The following is a 25,362-nucleotide window of genomic DNA, read 5'->3' on the forward strand; positions in this document are numbered from 1 at the left end:
GAGTAAGATGGGCGGGCAGGGGAGAGAAAGGTGAGGCCTTCCCATAGTGTAAACCTGGCTTACTTCTGCCTCACGACTCCTCACACACCTCCACCAACCCTGACCCTCTTTTCAGAAGTCTGGAAGCCCCCAGTCTGCAGCTCCCTGCCGACAACTCCTGCCCAGAATGGAGGCACAGTGCCTAGACTTCAGGCAAGAGTTATCAAATCACAGAACCAGAGGGACATCTGGAGGTCACCTCATCCAGCCCTGTGCCCACAGCCAGTCCAGCTCACAAAGACAGACAGATTGGTAGGCAGCAGAAAGGCGAGTTGCTTCCTCTTTCTTCAGCCTCCTTTCTCACTTGTCAGACAATTTCAAATAGCTGTCCTTACTCACAACCTTCCAGACCAGCATGATACTGAAAGCTGGTCAGAGCCAGCTCAGTCCCCGATTGAATTCTCCCAAAAGGCAAGGCTTCTAGCTAAGTCTCTCTACCTTTCTGGGCCTCTAAATTCTTTGCGTGTGGGGGTCGGGGTGAGGAGCAGGGGGAGTGCAAGGTCTTTCTACATCACCAGAGCTGTTCTGAAATTCACTATGTAGACCAGCCTGGCCTTGAACTCACAGAAATCCGCCTGCCTCTGTCCCCAGAGCACTGATGTAGCATGCATCACTACACCTGGCTTAAAATGTTCATCTTTAGAATATAATGGGTAATGGTGACGGTGGATAGGGCAATGCTATCTCATAGGACTATGACAGAGATGATAACGCAGCCCATGGAGAAAGAAATCTAATTACTACAGGTACTGCAGGAATATTTTGTCACACCTCTTCGGCCTCCAGCCAAAACCCATTTCCTCCTGGATAACTCAGGCTCCTTCTCACCTAACCCAGTCTGGTCTGCCTTGTGCACTAGACTGTGAACTCTAGGCAGGATCATGTTCATTTTTTAATCACCTCCCGTTCCCTCTCCAGTGTCTAAGACTGTGCTTGGGCATGCAGGCTCCATATATTTGATAAATACACGATTGAGTGTATGAGTCAGAATCCCAGGTTCTGACATCTACCACTAGTCCTCCTCGGTAGGACCCTTTCGGCAGAGTCCAGGCTCCCACCGTTGCGGCCGGGGAAAGTGGTGCTGCCGCTTTAAGATTCTCCCGGGCGTCCTGGGTTGCCAAGGCGCGGTTGCCAGGGGCCTGCGCGGAGCGGCGTCCGGCCTTCACGCGCGGGCGCTGGGTTTCCGTCGCCGCTGCCGTAGCCGCAGCCGCCGCCGGGCTGCGTCGGGCTCGGCTCCTCCGAACCGTCTGGCGGACTTGGCACTGGCCCCCGCTCCTCAGTGCCCCCGCGGTGCGTGGCAGGCTGTGGCTTCATTATCCTGATTGATTCCTCCTGCTCCCCGACACCGTGGGGGCCCCGGCCAAGGAAGGGGGAGGGAAGCGGCATCTGCGGGGCCCATTCCCGTCCCTCCCTCGACCCAGCCGCTCCCCATGCCGCCCGGCTACCGGCCCTCAGCGCCCCGTGGTGGCCAGTCGGATGGGACGGAGTGGGAGCACCCCCCAAATCAGAAAGGTGTCTGGGTGGGGAAGGAGAATGGAGCTGAACTGTGAACTAAGACGAGCAAGACCCAGCAGAATGGAAAAGGTGACATCTCTGAGAAGCGAGGTCTCCTGGGCATCCAAGTATAGTTCTCAGGTGAAGAATCCTGGGTACAGTCAGCCCAGAAACTGGAGGACCTTTAAGCAAGAGGACCAGTCCTCGAAATCGAGTACCCACACCCCGCCCGCAATCAAGGGCTGAAACCTTGGTGGAAAGAAAAGACCTGGGTACCAGGCCTGAAGGTGGAGTGTCTTCACTCTGCCACTTGGCCTGTGATCCGGGTGAGTAACTTCCTTTCCTGGCCACGGTTTGTCTGTACAGTAAGATTCATTAGGTCCTTCCAGCACATCAATGGTTATGTAATTTACAACATGTTGGTGGCAGGGCCCTAAGCAAGTCCACCAGAAACAAGAGGATGCTGGGGGGCTATTAAGGGTGGATTACTTGAGGGAGGTGAGTCTCCTCCACAGATTTAATTCCTTTACTGAGATGACCTGGACCTTCTAGCCAACATTGCTTCCTTTCAGAGTAGAAAGAAAAGCTGCCATGGCATTCATGTTTAATATCTAAGTTCACTCAGGCTCTCTCACCACTCCTATCCCCAGAGCCTGGCTACCAGCCCCCACTAGTGTCCCATCTAAGGATCTGATAAATCTATACGGGACCCTCCAAGTAACTCATGACCACATCCCGGGAAAGGGGGATTTGTGGAGCACTTGAGACCATTTCTTCTAGAACTGTGACAGATTTTGTTGGTGGGTGCAGTTGAGGTCACCATTGCAGTTTTGAAGCCTTTGTGTAGTGTAGGTCAGTCTCTCCTGTGAATCCGGTTCCAATCCGCATTTACTGGGTGACCTGCACAGGGCCAGTAGGTGGCAGTTTGAAAATGGGCACCTGTGGGGCTTGAGGCAGGAAAAGCCACTCTGAGTCTGAGTACAAGGGCGTCTGCAGTAGCAGGACCTCCCAGATTCTAGGACAGTCTACAACATGCTTCTCCTCCCTCCTGAACACAACTTTGACATAGCCTCACTAGAGGAAGGGAAGATCATAAAGTCTGGTTCTTTTTTTTTTTTTTTTGGAGCTGGGGACCGAACCCAGGGCCTTGCGCTTCCTAGGCAAGCGCTCTACCACTGAGCTAAATCCCCAACCCCAGATCATAAAGTCTGAGTCTGTACTTTGTTCTTTCTGTTTTTATTGGGATTACCTGTTTTCATAGCAAACAATTGTTCTAAATTTTTATAAAAATAATATTTATGTTCAAGTGAAAAACCACAATAAAAACATCGCCATTTGATGGGCAGTCATGTAAAATGGTACTCTCACACATAACTAGTAGTCAGGTAATTCAGTATGTGTGTCTAGTGAGGCCTGCCAACCTGTGCTAGAACCTTGGCCAATATGGCCCCATAGGCAGCTGCCTCAGTCTTCCCCAACTGACCTGGCTGCCTGCCCATATCCTTGCTCTTCTGCTCCATCCTCGGTGCTTCCAGCCCTCGGCACTATTAATACAAACGCTGTGAACCCCTCCATGTGGAGTCTCCAGGCAGAAGAGGAAGCCATGGCCGCCTAGTGGCTACCAGGGAGGCTGGCAGGAAGGGGCTTCATCAGGCGTCTCCTGGGAAACAGTGAACTCCCCACAGAAGAGACATTTAACAATAAAATTCCTGCCTTAGAATGTTTGTGTCAGTTCCCCATGCCCTCTGCTCTCCTCTCTCCTCAGGGGAGCCTCTCAGCTCTCACACTGCCTCCCCAAATCCAGTCCTCTTACATGCTCTGAGCTCCTGAAACTTGAGTGTCATCCAGAAAAATGTCCCTGTAGATTCCTGATCCAGGTGGAGAAGCAGAGCCCTAAACCGAGGGTTGGGAGGCCCACATTGTTCTTCCTGCCTCCCCGGGTGGCCCTGGCCGGTTTTAGCCCCTTGCTGAGTCTTGGCTGCCAACTTTTCAAAATGAGGGTGTCAGAGAAGATGTGCCATCGTTATGAGTTCCTGTGTTGTGGCTCCTTCAAAGGCCCTTGAAGAGCGGGGGCTTCTAAGACATTCTTCTCTGCCCCCGGGACAGCTGTCCAGAGAGGCACAACCAGTTACTCAAACCAGCCTGGCCCTTCATCTGCACATGTGTTCATGCTTTTGGAGAGTGGTGTTTACACTGAAGAGGTCCAGAGGTTAACTGAATCTTTGCAAAGGGGCATCAAGCACCCCTGTTGTTTAGTGCAAAGGCCAACTGCCTGCCATTCTCCATCACCAACCCAGCTTTATGGGGAGTACCCCAGACACTCATCCCTGGTGTCCTAAGCTAAGGAAGAAACCATGGGACTTCTTGCCCCCTCTCCTCTCCCTCACACCACCCCCACCACCCCCCCCCCCCCCCCCGTGCACTGCTGGGATGGAATCTGGGCCCTTGCAGGTCTGTTGAAGCACCATAGGGATCTTATCCACCCTTCTTAGACTGGGAACAGAAACCAGGAAGCCACAGGCAGAAGGCAGAAGTTTCTAAGTGAAAGCAAGAAGCTTTGGTCCAAATGGAGAGCTCCTTCCTGCTGGCCTCACCTTCCTTTCCCTGTGACCCCACTTTCCCCCCTCAGCATGGTGGGAGATGCTGAGGGAGCTCCTCAGTAGGAGAAATCCCCTGAGGGAACAGTTCTGAGAAAGAAGAGCACGTGGGCCCAGCCTCCTCCTGGTGTCGCTTAGCCCTCCTGGCCTGCTGGGGCCTTGTAGCTCCTGACCTTGATCTGCCTTGGCTGTAGCAGAGAAAGAGGGAGGAGCTAGGTGATCAGACAGACTGGAATAAGGAGGAACAGGAAGCAGAAGCAGGGGGAGGGGCTGAAGATCTGGTCTACACCTTTCCTGGGTACCTACTATGTGCCAGTTGATGGGCTCTGTCCTAGTTTTAACTGGGTTGTGCCATCCCGTCCCACCCAGGCCTATGCTGAGGTGTTACCATCTCCATCCTGCCCTGACAGAGAAGGAAACCGAGACTGGAGCCTTATGTAATCTGCCCAAGGTCACACAGCTTGTGAGGAGTGCAGCCGGGATCCTAGCCCAGGACTGGCGGCCTCCAGTGGCTTCTCCTTGCTGCCAGAAAGCCCTCCCCTTGGAAAAGCAGGTCTGGGGTTGGGGTTTTCAGTTCGAGCTCATCAGGATCCTCAGGGGCAAATCTATTGTTGTCTGCCCTCTCCTCCTCACCCATCTGCCAGGCCAGTCGCAGGTGAGCACCCTGCCACGGCCCTTGCCCCAGCCCCAGGTGCAGGTTCCTGTTGCCTGGCTCCCCACCTCTCCCTGGTGCACCCAAGGTGGCTCTGAGGTCACCCCCACCCCTATGCCTTTAAGTCTGCATTTCTATGCCTCACAGTGCATGGGGAAAGCAGGGCCAGAGAGGTCACTTGAAGGTTGAAAGTGGTTGCTCTTTTGGGGCAAAGGATTGGGGGGTGCCGATTATCTCCCTTGATTTAAAGGAACCCTCCCCCAGCCTCCGCTCCTCACCCGAGAGACTGCCAGAGCTTTGCTTAGTTAATGAAATACAAAAGAAGAAATCAGAGGTGGGGGAGGCTCCCCAGCCCTGGAAAGCGAGGGAGAGAGAAAAAGTTGGGTCTCTTCCAAAGAGTTAATGTTCCACAGTATGATCGATTAGGTGTCAGATGTAATTTCAAACCAATACAAGATGAATGGCATAATTTTCCCTCTCTCATTTTAGACAGAATTAAGAATCCATTAGCTAACACAAATTTTTGGCAAGTTTAATAGGAGCTCAAATCTACATTCAGAGGAAATGCTCCCCAAAGCCTGTTTCAAGCTTTTACTTCTTCAGCCCCCTGCCTCCAACACCCTCAACTCTCACCAGCCGGCTGGGCTGCCATCCTCTCAGGCAGCCCCCAAATGCCCCTCCCCAGCCCAGCCCCAGATTAACTGGTCTGACCCCGCTCACAAAGGCCGGGCCAGCCCACCATTGTCTTGCAGTGGATGGTTGGAGGAAGGGGTGGAGGGGCTGGCAGTGGCCCAGGAAAAGGAAGGTTTTCTGAATTGGCCCCAGGCTCCAGAGAAACCCTAGGGGGAGAGGTATTGGGACGCTGGCCCTTGCAATATCAGTTCCTCAGTTGTACCCCCAGAAACTTCTTATCCCAAATACATTACCCTGCACCCCCATTCTTGCCGTTCGCAACAGTCACAAGTTACTCCATGGAGTGTCTATCATCCCATTTCTCACATGAAGAAACTGAGCCCAGAGAGTTGTAGTCAGCCGAACCCAGGATGGACTCGGGCTCTGCTACTCATCCCTTACTAGAACCTTAAGACACTTTCCCTGGGGCCTCAGTCTCCCTCTGTGGAAGATGGGGAGGACATTGAAATGGGATGGCCATCAGGGATAGAGCCAGGAAAGTCAGGCCAGCTCTGGCCCTGGAAGCTCACAACCTAGCAGGGGACAGAATAATGGCCCTTACCCTTTACAAGTAATTTCCTGTGCCAAATCTGGAAACAAAGGCTGGCCTCAAACTCACAAGAGATCACTTGCCTCTCCCTCCCAAGTGTTAGGATTAAAGGCATATGCTGCCATGCCCAGTGGGAACAAACACTACACATATTCCTCAAAACTTTATGTGCTTTTATTATAATCATACCCATTTCCCAGATCCAGAAACTGAGACCCAGGTGAAGGTCACCCAATTAGGAGTGGCAGAGCTGGATTCCAATTCAGAATGCCTGGTTCTAAGGCCTATTGCCGTTGCCCGCAGTTGGTACAGAGGGCAAGGAAGCTTGGATTAGGTCTTTTCCCCCCACCTTAATTTTGTTTGTTTGAAATAGGGTTTCATGTAGCCTAGGCTGACCTCAAACTTGCAGTGCATCCGATGACTTTGAGCCCCTGGTCATCCAACCTCAACCTTCCAAGTGCTGGGATTGCCAGCATGTGTAACACACCCTTGAGACAGGATGCCATTCTGTAACCCAGTCTGGCTTTAAACTTACAGCAATTCCTCTGCCTCATTTTTTTAAAGTACCACAACCCCCCTCTTGAATGAGGTCTGAACTGATGCGTAGGAGCTTCCAGGTGGGTAAGGAGCAAAAGGACAATCTAGGAGCAAGATCGCCACACACAGGCACACACACGGGCATATATGGGGGGACACGGGGGCACACGGAAGCCCCAGCCAGAGGGCCTATAAGGGGCAGACTTGCTGTAAACAGAGAAACCAGGAGCAGATGAGCTGGCCTGCATTCACTGTGCCCACAGCTTGGCTGTACTAGTGGTCAGACCTTCCTACCATTTGACTCCCACAGGCAGCTCTGCTCCCAGGCCCTGGGATCTTTGACTTTGCCCTGAGGACTAAAAATCATCCCCCATAAGACAAAAGCTCACTTCAGCTGCCTTGCTTTACACATTGCAGTGACCACAGGACACAGATCCTGACACCCATTGCTCAGATGAGTCACCTGAGGTTCAATGAGGTTAAGCAACTTGGCCCAAAAGGCAAGTTTCAGAGCCAGGCTCCGGAGCCCAAGGCCTGAACTCAGAGGCAGCATCAGCATACTTACTGCATCCCAGGAAGGGATGTGAACTATGGAGGAGTTTTCAGCATCGGATTGAGCTTGGGGCAGAGGATGCTCTCTTGCAATCTCAATACTTTGGAGATAGAGACAGGAAGGTCGGAAGTTGAAGGCCAGCCTTGGCTACATGGCAAGTTAGAGGGCAACCTGAGTTGCCCAAGACCATGTCTCAAGGGGAAAAAAATGTGACGGATGTATAAGGGGTTAGGTTCCAGCAGGTGAGACAGGAGCATGGGGACCACCACTCTGGTCCAGACCAGTGCCAGTGAGGAACTTCCTACCAGCTGACCCTAACTTGTCCAGAGTAGCAGGGTAGCATCTTGGCCCCACTTAACAGATGGGGATACTGGAGGCTCAGAGATGACAGACAACCCCTCTGAACTGCTCAGCATTTATAGGGTAGAGTCAGGACTGCTGGAGCCCCAGCCTCTCCTTCTCACTCCCTATACAAGGGAAGATGGACCAGACCAACTAGCTTTTGTCTACCCCGACCCCTGCCCCTTAGTGTTCCTGGAAGACATATAGATGCTTGACCTAGACCTAGAGTAGAGTAAAGAAGGGTGGTTGGAACAGCATAGTGTCCAGAGCCCTGAGGAATTGTTGCTGACTATTCTGGAAAATATATACAGGAACAATATATATATGCCGCGTGCTGCTAATTTTCTTAGTCTTTGGGAAGAAAAGGCTCCTAGTCTCTACCCTTAAGTTTTGTAAAGAACTTGAGTGGGGAAGGGGAGAAGTGTTCCCCATTGAGCCTGACATGTTTATGTGGTCATCCTCTGAGGTGCTCCTGTGGGTCTGGCACTCCTTGGTGGCTGGGACACTTGAGAACCTTACCTTTAAGGACCTTTGTTCTCGATGGGGAGACAAACTTACCACATTAGCGGGATGGTTTGTATGCCAGAAGGGAGAAAGTGCTGCCACTCGCCCAGGTCAGAGTGAGATGCTGAGAGGAGGTCAGAGGAGGCCTCAGAGTAGAAGGACAGCATCTGAACTACCCACCTTGGAGGGGGAAGAGGTCGCCGGCCCAGACACTGAGACCATCCGGGTCCAGTTGTGAAGCAGAACAGATGTGGAGAAGGATCAATGGGCAGCCAGGAAGATGGATGAGTGGACAGAGGTACAGGCTACAATGCCTGGTCCTCTGCAAGACATCAGAAGGGTTCTGGCAACATTCTGAGCACAGGAAAACCACACCAAAATGCCTCTGCAAAAGCTCATCGCAGCTCCAGGAGGGAGACTAGACAGAGAACAGGCAAAGAGGAATCTTCTTTCCTATCAAATAGAAATAGAAATGTAGGAGGATTCAAGGGACCCATGAGATCAGGAAGAGGTTGCCATACAGACCTCAAGTCTCGAGTTCAACCTGCAGCAAACATGCACAGGTGGAAGGAGAGAACTGCCTGCATAGATTGTTCTAGGACATTCTTGAGACAAGCATGGTCCAAGTGTGCACTCATTCACACGCACACGTGCGCGCACGCACACACACACACACACACACACACACACACCACACACACACAAACAAAATACAAAGAGCACGCAGGAGGGATTCAGCAAAGAATCCAAGGTCTATGCTTGCCGTCAGCAGAAGAGGTCTAGCACAGTCTGTGAGGGTTTTTTTTGACACAGGGTCAAGTCGTAGCTAAGAATGACCTTGAACTCCTCTTGTGTTCGCTTTCTACGTGCTGGGATTGTAGGCCTGTGGGAGATGATTCAACAGTTAACAGTGCTTTCTGCTCTTGTAGAGGACCCATGTTCACTTCCCAGCACCTATGTTGGACAGATCATTACTGTCCGAAGCATTAGCTCCAGGGACATAGTGCTCCATTCTGGCCTCTGAGAGCATCTGCACACATGTGGCAGACATTCAGACATGAATTTACAGAAAGTCTTTTTTTTTAAAAAATATATATAGGTATGTATGAGGGATCCAGAAAGATGGCTTCACTGTGCTTAAGAGTACACAGCACTCTTGCAGAAGACTCAGGTTCGATTCCCACCACACAGCAGGTTTTATTACAGCTCCAGGGGGATCTGACACCGCCCCCCCACAGCTGAGTGCATGTAGACACACACACACACACACACACACACACACACACACACACACACACACAGACCACAAGTTTAAAAACATTCAAAGTGAGTGGAAGGCTGTGTGTGGTGGCTCATGTTTGTAACCCCAGCACGCAGGAGGCGGAGGCAGGCAGAGTTCTGAGTTCAAGGGCAGTTTGATCTTTATGGTGAGTTCTAGATCAGCCAGTGCTACACGGTGCGACCCAAAAAGCAAATGAGCCAGACACAGTGACACAGTACTGTAACCCCAACACGTAAGCGGCAGATTAAAGGCACAGGCCTTTAACCCCAGCACTCGGGAGGCAGAGGCAGGGGATCTCTGTGAGCTCAAGGGCAGCCTGGTCTACACAGTGAGTTCCAGGACAGTCAGGGCTACATACAGAAAACGTGTCTCAAAAAAACAAAAAAACAAAAGGCGAACACAGGAAGATTGCTGAGCGTCCAGCCTGAACCACAGAGAGAGACCCTGAATTGAAAAACAAAGTGACAAATGTCAACCCCATCTCAGTCCCTGAAGCGACCGCTCAGAAAGTCTAGAATCCAGCACCTGGATCCTCATTCTGGCACTGACTTTTCATCTGTAAAGTGGGGATAATGTCTGTGCCACTGGATGAATGACAAGCATGCAATCTATTCCAGCTTCTCAGGGAATCAGGGGCTTTCCCCACAAATTCTTATTTATATTAATTGATTTAAATAATAATTGAAAATTTTATTGACTAGTTTCTTAGTCCTTTCAGCCATATTAAGCCCAAGTGATCAGTCAGTGAGCACAGGACAGAACAGAACTAGAATTCTCCCACCGGTGACTCAGGCAGCGCTGGCCTATGTAAGGCCCTGTGCCCGTGCTAGCTTAGCACACAGAGCAGGTGAACAGCAGCCCTGCAGCTGACTGACTACCTTTGCCCCCTCCAGGAGCTGGTTAGGGGAGAGGGAAAAAGGATACTTCTGGGAAGAGGGTGCCTCTGGGACAAAAACTGAGAAGACTGAGAAGGAAAACAGGGAGCAAAAGGAGAGAAAGTTACAGTCTAAGAGCTGGGCACCAGGAGTTCCCCTTGGAGTGGTGGCCGTTGGGGTGAAGAGATGGGGCTGGAGGATGTTTGACCCACACTGTGACGTGCACTGTTACATCCTAGCACAGGTGCTGATTTTGAACTCCTTAGTCCCTGCTTGCTCTTGTCCTCAGTACTGGGGTAGTACTAAAACGGCCACCGTAGGGAGCTGTGCAGAAATCCAAGCTGGGAGACTGAGACCATGAATCTATCTGTAAAATACATAGTGTACGCAGTGGCTGTTTGTACTAAAGGTGGGGGAGGAAGGAGGGGGAAAGGAAGGCTCTGAAAGGGATTACTGTAGTGCACAGAATACCTCAAATACCTCAGACGTTTGGGAGGCAGGGAGCAAAAGCCCTGAGACAATTCTGTCCCAGAAGGCTGGGGACCTGGGCACAAAAGTAGAGTTGACAAAAGTGAGGTCAGAGAAGGTTGTCCGTCTCACAGGTGTCCATCCTGAGCAGCGACGACTGTCATCTCACTGGTCCTAGAAACTTATTGGCTGAGTGGCGCTGGCACACTCCTGGCATCCCAGGACTCGGGATGGAGAAGGGAAAATGCAGCAAGCCCAGTAGGTACTGAGCTGGAGGCCAGCCTGGGTTACAGAAGACCTTGTCAACACCACTCGGCCTGTGTCTAGTGCTAGAGATGTGTGGCAAGCATACACCTGCATGTGGGCTTGAGGGGGTGATGTTTAAAGTGGGTTTTTAAAAATAGGGTTAAGTACTTATTATCTGTAAACGTGTGTGTGTGTGGGGGGGGGGGTTGTGTACGTAAGTGCAGGCGCTCATTAGGCCAAAGCCTCTGGAGCTGGGCTACAGGCGGTTGTGAGCTACCTGGCGAACGCTTGCTGGCAGATGAACTCGAGTTCCCCGGAAGAACAGCAAGTGCTACTGAGCCTCCCATGCGCATGCATGTACAATAAAGTACATGTATGCAGACCAGAAGACAACCTATCAGAGTTGGTTCTCACCTCTATCGTCTGGGCCCCAGGGGATCGAACTTAGGTCAGCAGTCTTGACAGCAAACACCTTCACCCACTGAGCCAGCTCGCTGGTCCCAAAATAGTGATGAAGACGTCACACAAGTCTATGACTGCCCTAAATGTCATCGTCTTCTAAACTTTGCACATATGTATTATCTAAATAAAGCTGTGGGGTTTTGTTTGTTGAGTCAGAGTTTCTCTGTGTGGCCTTGGTTGTCTCTGTAGACCAGACTGGCCTCAAACTCAGAGATCCACCTGCCTCTGCCTCCTGAGTACTGGAATTAAAGACATAAGCCACCCCACTCATATCATCATCATCATCACCACCATCATCACCACCATCATCATCACCATCACCACCATCATCATCATCACTATTATTAATCATTCTGGCCAATGCATCAAAAGTAGTTGGGAGTGGAGACGCACACAACACTACAGTCACATCCAATCAAGGACAGTGGTGGAAACTGTCCACAAGAAGGAGATGGGGAGCTCCCTTGCCCCAGGAGAGGGCAGTGCAGTGGAGCCAGACAGATCAGACATATTCTCTGATGAACAGGATGTGGGATGTGAAAGAGCCTGTTAAGGGCGATCCCCCAGGGGGGTCAGGCCTGGGAGATCAGGAAAGCTGAAGAGCCAGGCAGGGCCTGAGGGGGCACCACCTGAGGGGCAGCACCACCTGAGGATTTGGTAGTTTTATTGCTTGTTTTTGTTTTGTCTTCTCTGTTTAACTAGCATCAGACCTCACTCTTCCTGGTGATCCTGGGATTACAGGCTCACACCCCCAAGTCCCAGCGGCCCTTAGCTAGTGCTTCAGGGAGTTCTACCCCAGCATTCAGAGCCTCTCAGTATTCAGACAGCCGCAAGGATTGCTGGGATTGCCTGGCTCACTTCAGGTGCCTGCGAGTGTGTCCCGTTCCTCTCCCTTCCTCCTGAAACTCCAGCTGAGGGTGCTCTGAGCCATGAGTCCAAGAGAGGTTGAAAGTGACATCACAGACCCCAGATCCCAGAGGAAGTGCAGGGCTGGGGGCGGGGCACTGCTCGGTCTGTTTGATTCCTCAGCCAGGGAGCTAGGAGAGAGGGGCGCCAGATCAGCCTGGCTCCTCAACACCCGCCCTTTCTCAGGGACACGGGGCTAGCCTACACATTCAAGGTTGGCAGTGGATGATCTCGGAGCCAGTCCTCTTCAAACTAGTGAGAAATTCTAGGAAGCTAATTACCACCTTCGAGCGGATGCTAGGTTAATGTGATGATTCGAAAGGTGTATTATTCAATTACATTTAACAAAAAGATTTATAGTCAAGTAAAATATAATTAGGAGGCTGCCAGCAGACAGGCCTGAGAGGAAGGAAGAGAGGGGAGGCTAGTCCCTGGTGAAGCGGGTTTGAGCCTTGGCTGCAGGACTGATTCACCCTTTCACGCCCCTCTTCAAGGTCGACAGAGCATTAATCAAGCCTGCCCTTCAATACACATTACAAGAGCTGAGTCCACACCTGCCTCAGAGTGTATGAACAGCAAATATGATAGTGGTGGCTGTCCTCAAGGAGCCTGCAGGCCAGGAGCCATCTCGCCAGCCCAGTCTATAAGTGTGTGTCTGTGTGCGTGCGCGCGCGCGTGTGCGTGTGCGTGTGCGTGTGCGTGTGCGTGTGCGTGTGCGTGTGCGTGTGCGTGTGTGTGTGTGTGTGTGTGTGTGTGTGTGTGTGTGTGCAGCCGCCTTTGGAAGCCAGAGGTGTTGTGAACTCCAGAGCTGGAGTTACAGAAGCCACCTGAAGTGGGCGCTGGGAACCAACCTTCATTCCTCTTCATTCCTCACCACCGACCCACCTCTCTAGCATCCCAGCTTGTGGTGTGTTTGTTACTTGTTTATTCGTTTTAAGGGTTTTCAAGACATGGTTTCCATGTGTAGCCCTGACTGTCCTGAATTCACTCTGTAGACCTTGAACTCAGAGATCCCGCTGCCTCCCCATGCACCACCACACCCAGATCACCTTGTGTTTTTTTTTTCTTCTTCTTCTTTTCTTCTTCTTTTTCTTTTTTCTTTTTTTCGGAGCTGGGGACCGAACCCAGGGCCTTGCGCTTGCTAGGCAAGTGCTCTACCGCTGAACTAAATCCCCAACCCCCACCTTGTGTTTTTAAGAGACTAGCCTAGACCAGGCACAGTGGCTCATGCCTTTAATCCTAGCCCTTGGGAGGCTGAGGCAGGTGAGTTGTCTCCAGTTCCACATCAACATGGCTTACAGCTTGAGACCTCGTCTTTTAGCAAGCATGGGGACATGGTGGGTAGTGAAAAAGAGATGGATCAGCAAGGAAAGATGCCAGGCACCCAGGCCTGGAGTTTAATCCCTGGAATCCATAGAAAATGTGGGATGTGGTAGGATCTGCGATCCTGCAGCAAGATGGGAAGTGCAGATGTGAGAATCACCTGAGAACTGGAAGATCACCTGGAGAGTGTGGTACAGTGCAAACATCAGGAGAGTCCGTGCCTCAGGTAAGACCTGGGTCCACAAAGTGGTTCTCTGACTTACACACACACCCTGGCATTTGTGCTGACTCACATACCTGTACACACACCTATACACCTGTACATGTCTGCACACAACCTATACACGTCTGCACACAACCTGTATACACCTGCACACACACTTGTATACATCTGTACACACACCTGTACACACACCTGTACAATACACCTGTACACACACACCTGTGCACACACCTGTGCACACACCTGTGTACACACCTGTACATACACACCTGCACACACACACACCTGTACACACACACCTGTACACATACACCTGTACACACACACCTGTGCACACACCTGTACATACACACCTGCACACACACCTGTACACATACACCTGTACACACACTTCTGTGCACACACCTGTACATACACACCTGCACACACACACCTGTACACATACACCTGTACACATACACCTGTACACACACACCTGTGCACACACACCTGTACACATACACCTATACACACACATACCTATACACGCACATACCTGTACACATATACCTGTACTCACACATACCTGTACACACACACCTGTACACACACATACACCTGTACACACACACACCTGTAAAAAAAACATACCTGTAGCACACCTATACACACACCTGTACACACACACACCTGTAAAAAAACATACCTGTAGCACACCTATACACACACCTGTACACACACACCTGTACACACACACACACACACACACACACACACACTAATTAAATGGGTCAAGATTAGAGCAGAGGCCTAAGAAAAAATTGACCTGTTCTGCACTATGTGGAAGGGCTGAGGGAAGAGCCTGGACTTGGTGTGCATTTTGGAATACAGACCAGTGCTCCCTGGTAAGAGCCCATGTAGAGAGTAGGGATAAGGAGAAATCAAGGATGACTTCCAGATTTATGCCTTAAGCAATAAATTGGGTGGGTGGGTATAACCATCTATTGAAGTGGAGAAGCCAAGAGAAGAAACAGAAAAAGACTTGAGGGGCTGGAGAGATGGCTCAGTGGTTAAGAGCACTGGCTGATCTTCCAAAGGTCCTGAGTTCAATTCCCAGCAACCACATGGTGGCTCACACCCATCTGTAATGGGATCTGATGCCCTCTTCTGGTGTGTCTGAAGACAGCTACAGTGTACTTATATACAATAAATAAATCTTTTTTAAAAAAGATCTGGGGTTGGGGATTTAGCTCAGTGGTAGAGCGCTTGCCTAGGAAGCGCAAGGCCCTGGGTTCGATCCCCAGCTCCGGAAAAAAAAAAAAAAAAAAAAAAAAAGAAAGCCCTGAGGAACGAGGCGCAGCTGGCCCAGCCCAGCCCAAAGACTCTCTTACTACCATACTCTATCCACTTCACTTTGTAAGTCCCTCCTTTTCTCCTGCTGCATTTGGGAGAGCGTCCCTCAAGCTGGGAGAGTCAGGTGCTTTCACCTTCTGACGCTGCTGGAGTTTACACACTCGATTCACACCAGATTCGACTCATTGGTGTTCATAAGACTCCACACTGGAGGCTCTGGCTACACTGTCAGTCTTGCCAACCACTCTTTCCACAGTGTTGATAGTAAATAATCAGGGCTGGAGAGATGGCTTAGTGCTTAAGAGCACTTGTTGCTCTTGGAGAGGACCAGGGTTTGGTTCCCAGAACCCGCGTGTTGACTCACCACCATCCACAGCCCACGTTCCAGGGGTTTATAATCCTCTCTGACCTCTGGGGGCACCAAGCACACATTGTGATGCACATGTACGCAGGTAGGCAAAACGCACATGTGGATAAAGTACATTTTAAAATAGAAATAGATTTAAAGAGAAGTCTTTCTCCATGCCAGCGTTGTATAGTTGGTTCTTGCAGAGGACCTGAGTTCAATTCCCAGCAATGACATAACGATCCACAACCATCTGATCCAGGAGATCCGATACCCTCTTCTGACCTCTGTGGCACCAAGCACACAAGTGGCGCATGTACATACATGTAGGCAAAATACTCATGCACATAAAATAAAATTCATCTTTAAAAAAAAAGTGTGCTGGCTAGATTTCATATTAACTTGACACAGGTGAGTGTCCTCTGGGAAAAAGGACATGCCTCCACAGGATTCTCCATAGATAACGATGTAGGGCATGTCTTTTCAGTTGATAACTGATGTGGTAGGGTGAGTTTACTGTAGGTGGTCTCGTCCCTGGCCTGGTGGTCCTGGTTGCTATAAGAAACTGGGTAGCATATGCCTTTAACCCCAGCCAGCACCCGGAAGGCAGAGGCAGGTGAATAGCTATCTATCTGTGAGTTCAAGGCACCAGTCTACATAGTGGGTTCCACGAGAGCCAGGGCTACACAGAAAAACCTTGTTTCAAAAAACAAGCAAAAGAAAACCTAAGACAAAAATAATACAGCAATAATAAATATAGTGGTGTCTTAAGGACAACTGGTATGAGCTGGCCCCTCTAGCTCTGTCTTCCCCCACTTCTCTCCCCAAGTTGATTATATGTACAAAAGAGTCCAAGAAATGCAGGTGCTTAAGCAGGAATGGAATCAGTGATGACCATTTCAGACGCAAGGAACAGCCCCGTTTTGTTTTGTCCACATCTCCTCGTTTCTCCTGTGAGTAAGAATCCTGTTGCTTTCACTTTCAGTCCCTAGAGCTTCTTCTCCTTGTCGTGCTTCTTTGTGGAAGTCTTAGCTCCCCTGCCTGACTCCTTCAGGGGCTTCTTCTGTCACCCTCTGGATCTGGTGTCCTTTCTCCAGACCCTCATCCTAAGCTGAAAGCCTTAAAAGGTCATTTCTAGGGCTGGAGAGATGGCTCAGTGGTTAAGAGCAATGACTGCTCTTCCAGAGGTCCTGAGTTCAATTCCCAGCAACCACATGGTGGCTCAAAACCATCTGTAATAGGATCCAATGCCCTCTTCTGCTGTGACTGAAGACAGTTGCAGCGTACTTATAAATAAAAATAAATAAATCTTTTTAAAAAGAAGGTCATTTCTATTTTAAAAGCTGTTTTTTCATGTGTGTATGTGTATGTGTGTGTGTGTGTGTGTGTGTGTGCATGTTTTGTACTTATTCACGTCAGTGCAGGTGCACATGCAAGTGTGAGCTCATGCATGTGGGGGCCAGAGGTTGATATCGACATTGATGAGTTTGATTGATTGACATTTCTGACTTTATATGAGTTATGGGAGTTGAACTCAAGTCTCCAGGCTTGTGGTGTGGCAAGAGCCTTAATAGTTAAGCCAATTCACTTTCTGTTCACTTTGTTTTCTTGAGATTGGGTCTCTCCCTAAACCTGGAGCTTGCCAACTCAGACAGCTGCAGGGCTCCTCCTGTCTCTGCTGGCCTAGCACTGAGATTCCTGATGGGTAGCCTCCTGCCTGGCTTGTTTGTGACTCACTTTGTTCATGCTCATGCAGGAAGCATCTTACCAACTTAGCCATCTCCCCACCCCTCGGATGATCACATTAAATCTCACAATGGCTGGGTTTGATAACACACACCTTTGATCCCAGTACTGGGGGAAACAGAGGCAAGGGGATCTCTATGAGTTCCAGGCCAGTTTGGGGTCTACATAGTTTCAGAACATCCAGAGCTGCACATTGAGATCCTGTCTCAAAAAAAAAAAACTTAATAAATTAATTAATTAAAATAAAATCTCACTGTGAAGCAACTTGTGTGAGGGTCTATAACCAGTTCAGATGGAGATTAGAAAAATACTGTTACCAGTACACCAGTCTGTGGGCAGAAAGGGGGAAACATTTTTGTGCCTTTCTCCTCCCCCTCCCCCATTCTTTCTCAAATGAAGTACTCAGGCAGTTCTCCTGATTGACCTGAATGCTGATGACAGACACTTCTAATGATAATTCAGGGAGGGTCTGCACTGTGCTGGGGTACTGTGTTGTGTCCCTTTCTTGGAGAGGGCAAAGCTCTTAGAAGCTACTAGATGATTGTTTGGGCTCACAGTAGGAGGTGCCCACCTATGAGGTGCAAGATGCTACCCTGTGGTACAAGAGATGATTCTTGTATCTTTCATCCTCCATGCATGTATGCATACTCATCCAGGAACTGATGTGGAAGGGTCAGGCAGCCTTCATACACTCTCTGCAAGCTGGAAGAGACTGGCCTTCTGTGTCCTTTAGGATATTTGTGTGTGAAAGGTTATCATCAGGTTGTGAGGGTCTTTACAAAGGCAGGTGACTTGGATTGCTTCCTCACATCTGTTCCCATGGCTGAGTTCTAGGAAGAAAGGCTCTGGCCCCAGAGCTCTGAGCTCAGTTCCCCTTTCCTTGCTCCCTGCCTCCTCTGCCTTCTTTCAAGCCGGGCAGAATGCCCTTAGCCTGTGCCTGCTGGCACACATGCTACATGGTGCTTGGCGTACGTCTGAGCAAGGATGACGCCCCCAGGACCGGCTGGGATACCAAGCCACCCGATGCTTCCCCCACTTCCAGAACGGAGCGTCCTCATCCAGTCCCCTTTCCCAGCCAGAGAGACATGGGGAGCAGGCGGGGACACGGCTCAGACAGATACAAACACGCAGATGCACCCAGAAACACCCACGGGCGTGTGCCCCAGAGTAGCACAGTCACAGGCGTTCACACAGACTCGGGTATGCGCCCCCTCCTCCGCCCCTCCACCCCAAAGAAACGCGGAAGTCACCACTAGCACATTTCGCGGAAGGAGCCTCCGGCCGCGGGTGCCTCTGTCCGTGGTGCTGAAACCAGAACATTTTGCCAACTCTCCACAGAAGGATGCTTGGAGAGAAAGAGATCTGGGAATGGGTGATGCCTAAGGAAAAATAGAGAACTGAGAGAGAAACTCATGGCTAAAGGAAAAAAGGGGCTGAGAGGATACCAGGGCAACTAAGAGACAGACAGACGACCCGAGTCTCAGAGAGGGAGGTGAGTAGAAAGGTGACCTATGCCTCCAGTCCCTGCCAAGAAGAAGCTCAAGGATCCACCCTCTGTACCCCTGGTTTTGTGGCCTCTTGTTGTCCTCTTCAGATGCCACCTTGATCTTAAGGAACTGAAACTGTAGAGACAGAAGACAGTCCCTCAAAATCCTATACCAGCCCCAAGATAACCCTCCTCCTCGCATCTCCATTTCTTATTTTATTTACTCATTATAGTGTTAAAGACTGAAACTAGAGCCTCACTCATGCTAGGCAAGCTAAGCCACATACTTCGTTATTATTATTATTATTATTATTATTATTATTATTATTATTAAACAGTATATAGCATACCCATGCTATATAATATATTATTTTAGCCTCAAAGCAGGAGTAGATGACCATAACTGAGGTGCTTTTGGTTTTTGTTTTATTTTGTTTTGTTGTTCATTTTCTTTTCTCTTTTTCTTTGTTTCGTTTTGCCTTTTATGAGTCAGGAAAAGTGCTCCCTTAATCAATATACTCCAAGACGCTGGACACATAGTAGCTGCTGACTCCAGAGCCATGTCTTCCTCAATCCATCGAAGCCCATGATAATAAAGTTGGATCATTTTTTTTCCTCGTCCCCATTAGGTGGGGTCTCACAGGTGAGACACACCCCAAACTCTCCATCTCCACAGAGGTGGCCTGGCTCCGCCCCTTCCAGGGACCCCCTCCTACTTTGTATTTTTTATTTATTTATTTATTTATTTATTTATTTATTTATTACTTTTTCTTTTGAGTCCAGGTCTTGTTAAGTTGACTAGGCTGGTCCTGAACTTGCTTGTAGCTGAGGCAAGGTCCTTTCGCTCAGCTTCCCAAATAAAAGGGAGTGTAGCCTGCACACCTAGGCCCAAATTGCTGCTAATTTTTTTCTTCTTCTTGTTTTTTACAAAGGGTCTCCTGCAGCCCAGCTTACCTCAGACTAGGATTACACACAGGCACACTCACACCAGCTACATCTAGGATTACACGCATGCACACTCACACCGGCCCCATACACACATGCACACTCACACCAGCTACATCTAGGATTACACGCATGCACACTCACACCGGCCCCATACACACATGCACACTCACACCAGCTACATCTAGGATTACACACATGCACACTCACACTGGCCCCACCTAGCTTCTTATCCCAATTTGTCTTCAGCAAAGAGACAGCAATGTTGATCTGGATTTGCTGTGAGGATCGCAAAGATTTAGCCACTGCCTAATGCTTATCCCTCAGATTGGATTATGGGTCCCCGTCTCCCTCTGTAGTGAGACTGTGTACTGGGGACACTTCTCCCACTAACCAACCTTTAATTGTAGAGTGCATGGGACATAAAAATGCCCATTCTCTCCTGTAGGAAGGTATTTTCAGAGAGACAGGGTTACCATGAAAGGATGATCATGTAAAGTAAGAGAGGATGAGAGGGCACAAGAGAGGAGAGGGAAGATTAGGGTATATACAAATATGAAATAAAAGGAAGGATCCAGAGAACAGGCTGGAAGACCAAGGAGGTTATACAGATGAGGACCTAGAGGCCCACACACACCCAGTCTCTGGAGAAGAGAGGGGTATCAAGCTTGCCAGGGTTCAAGGAGTGCTGTGTGGTTTCCTCACAAGGTGGACAGGACTGCAGGTGCCTTCCCGGGAGTGTTTCTACTCACTCAAATGTGGGCAGTGGCAGGAGACAGAAGCCATGTGTGTGGGCAGTGTGTGGGCAATCCCTGGAGAATGGCTACTGTGATGATTAAGGATGAAGCCCTGGCAGAGGAAGCCGGGCAGAAGGAGGAGGTAAGAAAAAGGATGCTGGGGGGTTGGGGATTTAGCTCAGTGGTAGAGCACTTACCTAGGAAGCACAAGGCCCTGGGTTCGGTCCCCAGCTCCGAAAAAAAGAACCAAAAAAAAAAAGAAAGAAAGAAAGAAAGAAAGAAAGAAAGAAAGAAAGAAAGAAAGGAAGGAAGAAAGGAAGAAAGAAAGAAAGAAAAAGGATGCTGGATTTCTAGAGTTTCAGATCTCCTGTTCTTCCCTCTTTTCCTACCAAGGAGAGCGAGCGAGCGAGCGAGGCCTAGACTCATCAGACACGCCCTGCTCCTGCTTCAACACTCAGCCTACTGTGTGTCCTACAGGTAGGCCTAACCTCATAGGATCGGATCTTTGTGGTGAAGATCAGCTCAGCGCTGTGTTGTGCCTAAGCCAAGTACTTCTAATACCTGCAAAGGCATCCGTTTCACCATCGCCCCTTGTTACATCCCTCAATCTTTCTGTGACCCAGTGGGAAATCTTTCTTGTACTCAGATGGTCTTCTTAGGTCCAATTCTTAGGTCTCACTTTGGACATCAATGAAGACTGGGTTTTTCCAAGTCTCTTCCAATGTACTCCTGGAGGAGAGAGAGGGGAGGGGCGTTTACTAAGCTCCAGAGGGAGGAAAGGACACAAAAATGAGGAGCAAGATCCTTGGACACAGGGCAGAGTTTTTCACCTGAGGTTCTCAAAGACTTTCTTGGCTTCCAGAAGAAGCTAGATTCTGTGCCTGAATTAGTGCTGTTCAGTTTGTCCAATTCAGAGTTTCATCTATTTCCTGGTCACTGGCAGTGGCTCCTGCCCCACCCAAGGCTGGGTGGGTAGGGGCTTTTTCTCTCAGAAGTCTCTTCCAACCCCTCTCCCTCTTTTCTGCACACCTCCTCTCCTCTCAGGAATCTATCAAAGGAAAGGAATTCCCTTACTGCTCTTAGAGGGGTGGGATTCCCCCAGCCTGCACCAGCAAAATGGATGGTCTAGTTCTGGAGGTCAAGGAAGCATGTGGGGGTTGGCACGGGAGGGGTGAGGGGTGGCAGGGCAGCCCCCACTCCCCCTCGCTCCTGTCTCGTCACTGTCATCATTCAATCATAGCAGATGGGCTGCAGCTGTGAGCGCCAGCCCGGCACACAGGCTGGTCCGTGCCACTTGGGAGAGAAGGAAAAGAAAGGGAGGGAGGGAGGGATGGAGGAGGGAGAGGGGAAGGGGAAGAGGAGGAGGAAAAGGAAGAGGGTAGAGGGAAATGGAGGAGGTTTGGGAAGAGAAGACTCTGGGCTTTGTGCCTCTCTTCCCAACAGGAGAGCAGAGACCAGGGCTGGGCTCACAAACTGGGCAGTGCCAGGCAAGATGGGCATATGCCCTTGATTACTACCAGGACCGCAGGCCAAGCCTCCGCAGCCGCAGCGGCCTCATCAATCAGTTTTTAAGTAGCAACCACATGGACATTTCCCAGCTGAGAGGCTTGGCCTCTGTCGGCCCAGCTAGGGCAGCCCTGGTGGAGGGCAGGTGCCAAGCCAGGGCACTGAAGACAGAGGTAGTCACTGAGGCTTGGTGGCAAGTGGTATTGGAGCCTATTCAACCACAGCTGGGGGGACAGGAGCTCCCACCAATAGGGAGCAGGTAAGAAAGTAGCTGGCTTTGGGTCCAGGGTTCCCTGCTGGGGCTCCCAGAAAGAGGAGGGAGGGACAGAGCACTCCCTCCCAGCTCCCAGTAAGAAGAGTGTATCCGGTCTTAGTGGGTGCTGGACAGCACACCTGTCTCAGAGATTCTCACTAGTGGACTGCTCAGGGCGGGAAGATGCCCCAGTGGTTCCCAGTTCAGGCCCGGGATAGACCAAGCACCACTCAATAAAGTTGTTTGAGGGGCTGGGGATTTAGCTCAGTGGTAGAGCGCTTACCTAGGAAGCGCAAGGCCCTGGGTTCGGTCCCCAGCTCCGGAAAAAAAAAAAAAAAAGAACCAAAAAAAAAAAGTTGTTTGAGCAGATAAAAATTGAGTGTGTGAGAGGCTAGTTATGTAGACTTGTATGTTTACAGAAGTGAGAAGCTTAACATCTGAGTTTGTGATAACTGGGGAAGTGTGTGTGTGTGTGTGTGTGTGTGTGTGTGTGTGTGTGTGTAGGGTCTGTGGGTACCAGGGGCCAGAGAACCTTTTCCAACACTCTTTACTCTCTTCAAATCATCCCTTTCAGGGTTTTTGCCCTACACAGCCCTCCCTGAACCCTATTCTTTCTATTCTTTCCCCGCCCCAATTTGAAGGCCCATCAGAAGGGCAACAGTTTGTGCAGCATCCTCACCCCCATCTCAAACTTGGCGCCCCGCCCCCTAGTCAGCACAGGTCTGCTTTGGTGGTCTGGGGTGGGTTGAAGTGAGGGTTCTTCCCTGGCACAAATGGCTACAGAGCGGGTGAGGCGAGGGTGCCCTGCCTTCTTGAGCGCGGCATCTCCTCCTTGGGTGAACAGATGTCTTGGAATTTTAGATGTGCTCTCCGCCCCTCCTCGCAATACCCCACCCCCAGCTGGCACCGGCTGTGACAGTGGCGCTCTCTTCTCCCCTCCCCCCATCCCACAGCAGAACCAGTTGATGGATCTCGGAGCACAGCCTGCTCTCGAGGCCGGCTAGGTGGTGGCACCGGCTTCTGCACAGAGAGAACCTGCTCGCCTCACCTCAGCTTCTTACCTCCTCCCCTCGTCCTCTTTTTCTTCGGTCTCCTTAGCTCCACCTCTCCACTATTTCTGCCCCTCTTCGGTTCTGCCACATTCCACAGCCCAGCCAAGAGCCACTTCTATGCAGACCCTCTGCCCAGACCCTCACACTTTGTGAGAGAAACTCCTCCTGGCAACTTTAGCAGCGGAATCCTTCCCTCTAGAGACCCCTTTTCCTGCATTCCATGAGCCCCTTCCCCAACAACTGGCCGCCTGCCCTCAGTAGAAACCCAGAGTTAATCCAGAAAGTGGGGAGGGCAAGATGGAAGGGGGGATCAAGGTTCTAAAAGGAGGGGAGAAGGGGTCACCAGGCTGAGACACCCAAATTTTCAAATTACTGCTAATTAATAAATAATCCAATTCCGTGGACCCCCAACTCAGGGAAGGGGGCGAGACCCGCAGCGGGCAGGAGGGGGTCTTGGCAGAGCTTGACAGCCCCGGGTGGTGCCAGGCGTCCTCCCCCTCCCCCCACCCGCCAGCATTCCGAGGTAACAGGCATTTGTTACCCAGTTCGTGCCAGGAGCGATTGGCAGGTTCGAGTAGGCACAGTCATTCGGCACACAGATGTCCTGCCTTCACTCTTTTGATAGGAATTCTGTCAGCTCCGAATCCGAGAGAGACAAGCAGACAGCTACATAGACAGACTCACAGACAGACAGACACACAGACAGCAATTGTTTGAGGACAGAAAACTCTGCACGTATCTACTTGCCCTGAACATATTTAGCTTGCCCTGAAAACACTTTTTTAAAGGAAAAAAAGAGAAATGGTTCCCACTGGCTTTAGAGGACATTTTCAGAACCCCACTGAGTGGTCCCATCTCTCTTCCTGATGTCTGCTTCTGCCAAACCTTCTCCAAGAGCCCCGTGGATCCCAAAAATATCATGCCACAGCTTCAAAGTCGGGTACAGAACCAACCAAGTCTAGACCAACTTCCCCTGGCACAGGACTCTTTTGGGTTTCTAGAGATTCGGGAACCCCACAAATTCTAAAGCATACCACCCAGGCGCAGGGTCCAGCCATCCTAGAATCTGTAAAATTTAAAATTCAGGGACTTCCACAAGAGGGAGACCACTCAGGATGCCTGAGGAACTTTCTCCACCAGAAATGAGGAAATGGGTGCTGCTCAGGTGTTGTCCCTGAGCAGATGACTCCTCATACCTGGTTTGAAGACCTGATGCCTCCCAAGACCTTTGGCTTGAAGACAACCGAACACAACCACACAGAGGAAAGTTGAGCTGCTCTCCAAGCCAGACAATGCCCTTGTCCTCACGCTGACCCCAGGAGCCTGAGCTGACTCTCCTTCATGTTTGAGGGCAAGCGGGTGGTCACTGGGTTTCTGTGTTTATTTGGGAATGGAGGGCAGGGGGAGAGCTAGGATTCTCTCAGGGCCACCAGAAGAAAAGATGGGTAAAAGGGCTAAATAAATAAATAAATAAATAAATAAAATCAAAAGGAAGAGGACTGGGGCACAGAGGGGTCTGAGGTGTGGTTTGTTATGTTGTGGTTTTAATCTTTCTTAAAAAAAAAAAAAGAAAAGAAAAAGCCCCCATCCTGTGTCATCATTTTTATGGGATCTGCAATTCTGGCAAAAATCTGTCTTTAATTTAGCTGTCCATATAAAAATCCTCACTGTATAATAATGAACAGATGCCATGGAATTTAAGCTGGAGCCTCGGCTCCTCCCCGCCTTCCCCCCGCGCCTGGCACTGGGCACCGGGCACCGGCTGAGTGGCACAGACTGGCACAAACATGCGAGTGAAGGGTGGGCAGGGGGCGACCTGGGCTCGGCGCCAGGGCTCTGGGGTGGTGGAGGTGCATCGAGCTCAGGGCTTGGGCGGGCGGGAGCTTTTTTTTTTTTTTTCCTGGGCAACACCAAAGGAAAAGCCTCTGAGAAAAAAAAATTTTTTTTTGTCATTTTCTACAAAATGATCAGTATTTAAGGATTTGGGTTTGGTTTAGCTTAGAGGCTTTGTGGTTCTTCTGGGGGGGGGGAGTGCGCCTGTTGTGTGTGTGTGTGTGTGTGTGTGTGTGTGTGTGTGTGTTGTGTTTTAAAGTACCGCCCAGTCTTCCATATAAAAGCAAATATTTCAGATATTTTAATTAAGTTGTTTTTAACTCTTCCCCCTGTGTAGCGCCCAAGCCTCCTCCTGGGAACCCAGTTCGCAGCAAGCGGGATCAGCTCCGCGTCGGGGCCCG

General features: G+C 50.3%; 1 long non-coding RNA gene across 1 annotated transcript; it reads left to right on the plus strand.

Moving 5' to 3' along the window:
- The first annotated feature begins 1,199 nt into the window (after window positions 1-1,199).
- Window positions 1,200-3,250, plus strand: LOC148003093 (uncharacterized). Its single transcript, XR_015631307.1, has 2 exons — window positions 1,200-1,859; window positions 3,069-3,250. It is a non-coding gene; the product is annotated as an uncharacterized LOC148003093 (long non-coding RNA).
- The last annotated feature ends 22,112 nt before the right edge of the window (window positions 3,251-25,362 follow it).

Source organism: Rattus norvegicus, chromosome 10 (genome assembly GCF_021556685.1).
Source record: "Rattus norvegicus strain SHRSP/BbbUtx chromosome 10, alternate assembly SHRSP_T2T, whole genome shotgun sequence".
Lineage (NCBI taxonomy): Eukaryota > Metazoa > Chordata > Mammalia > Rodentia > Muridae > Rattus > Rattus norvegicus.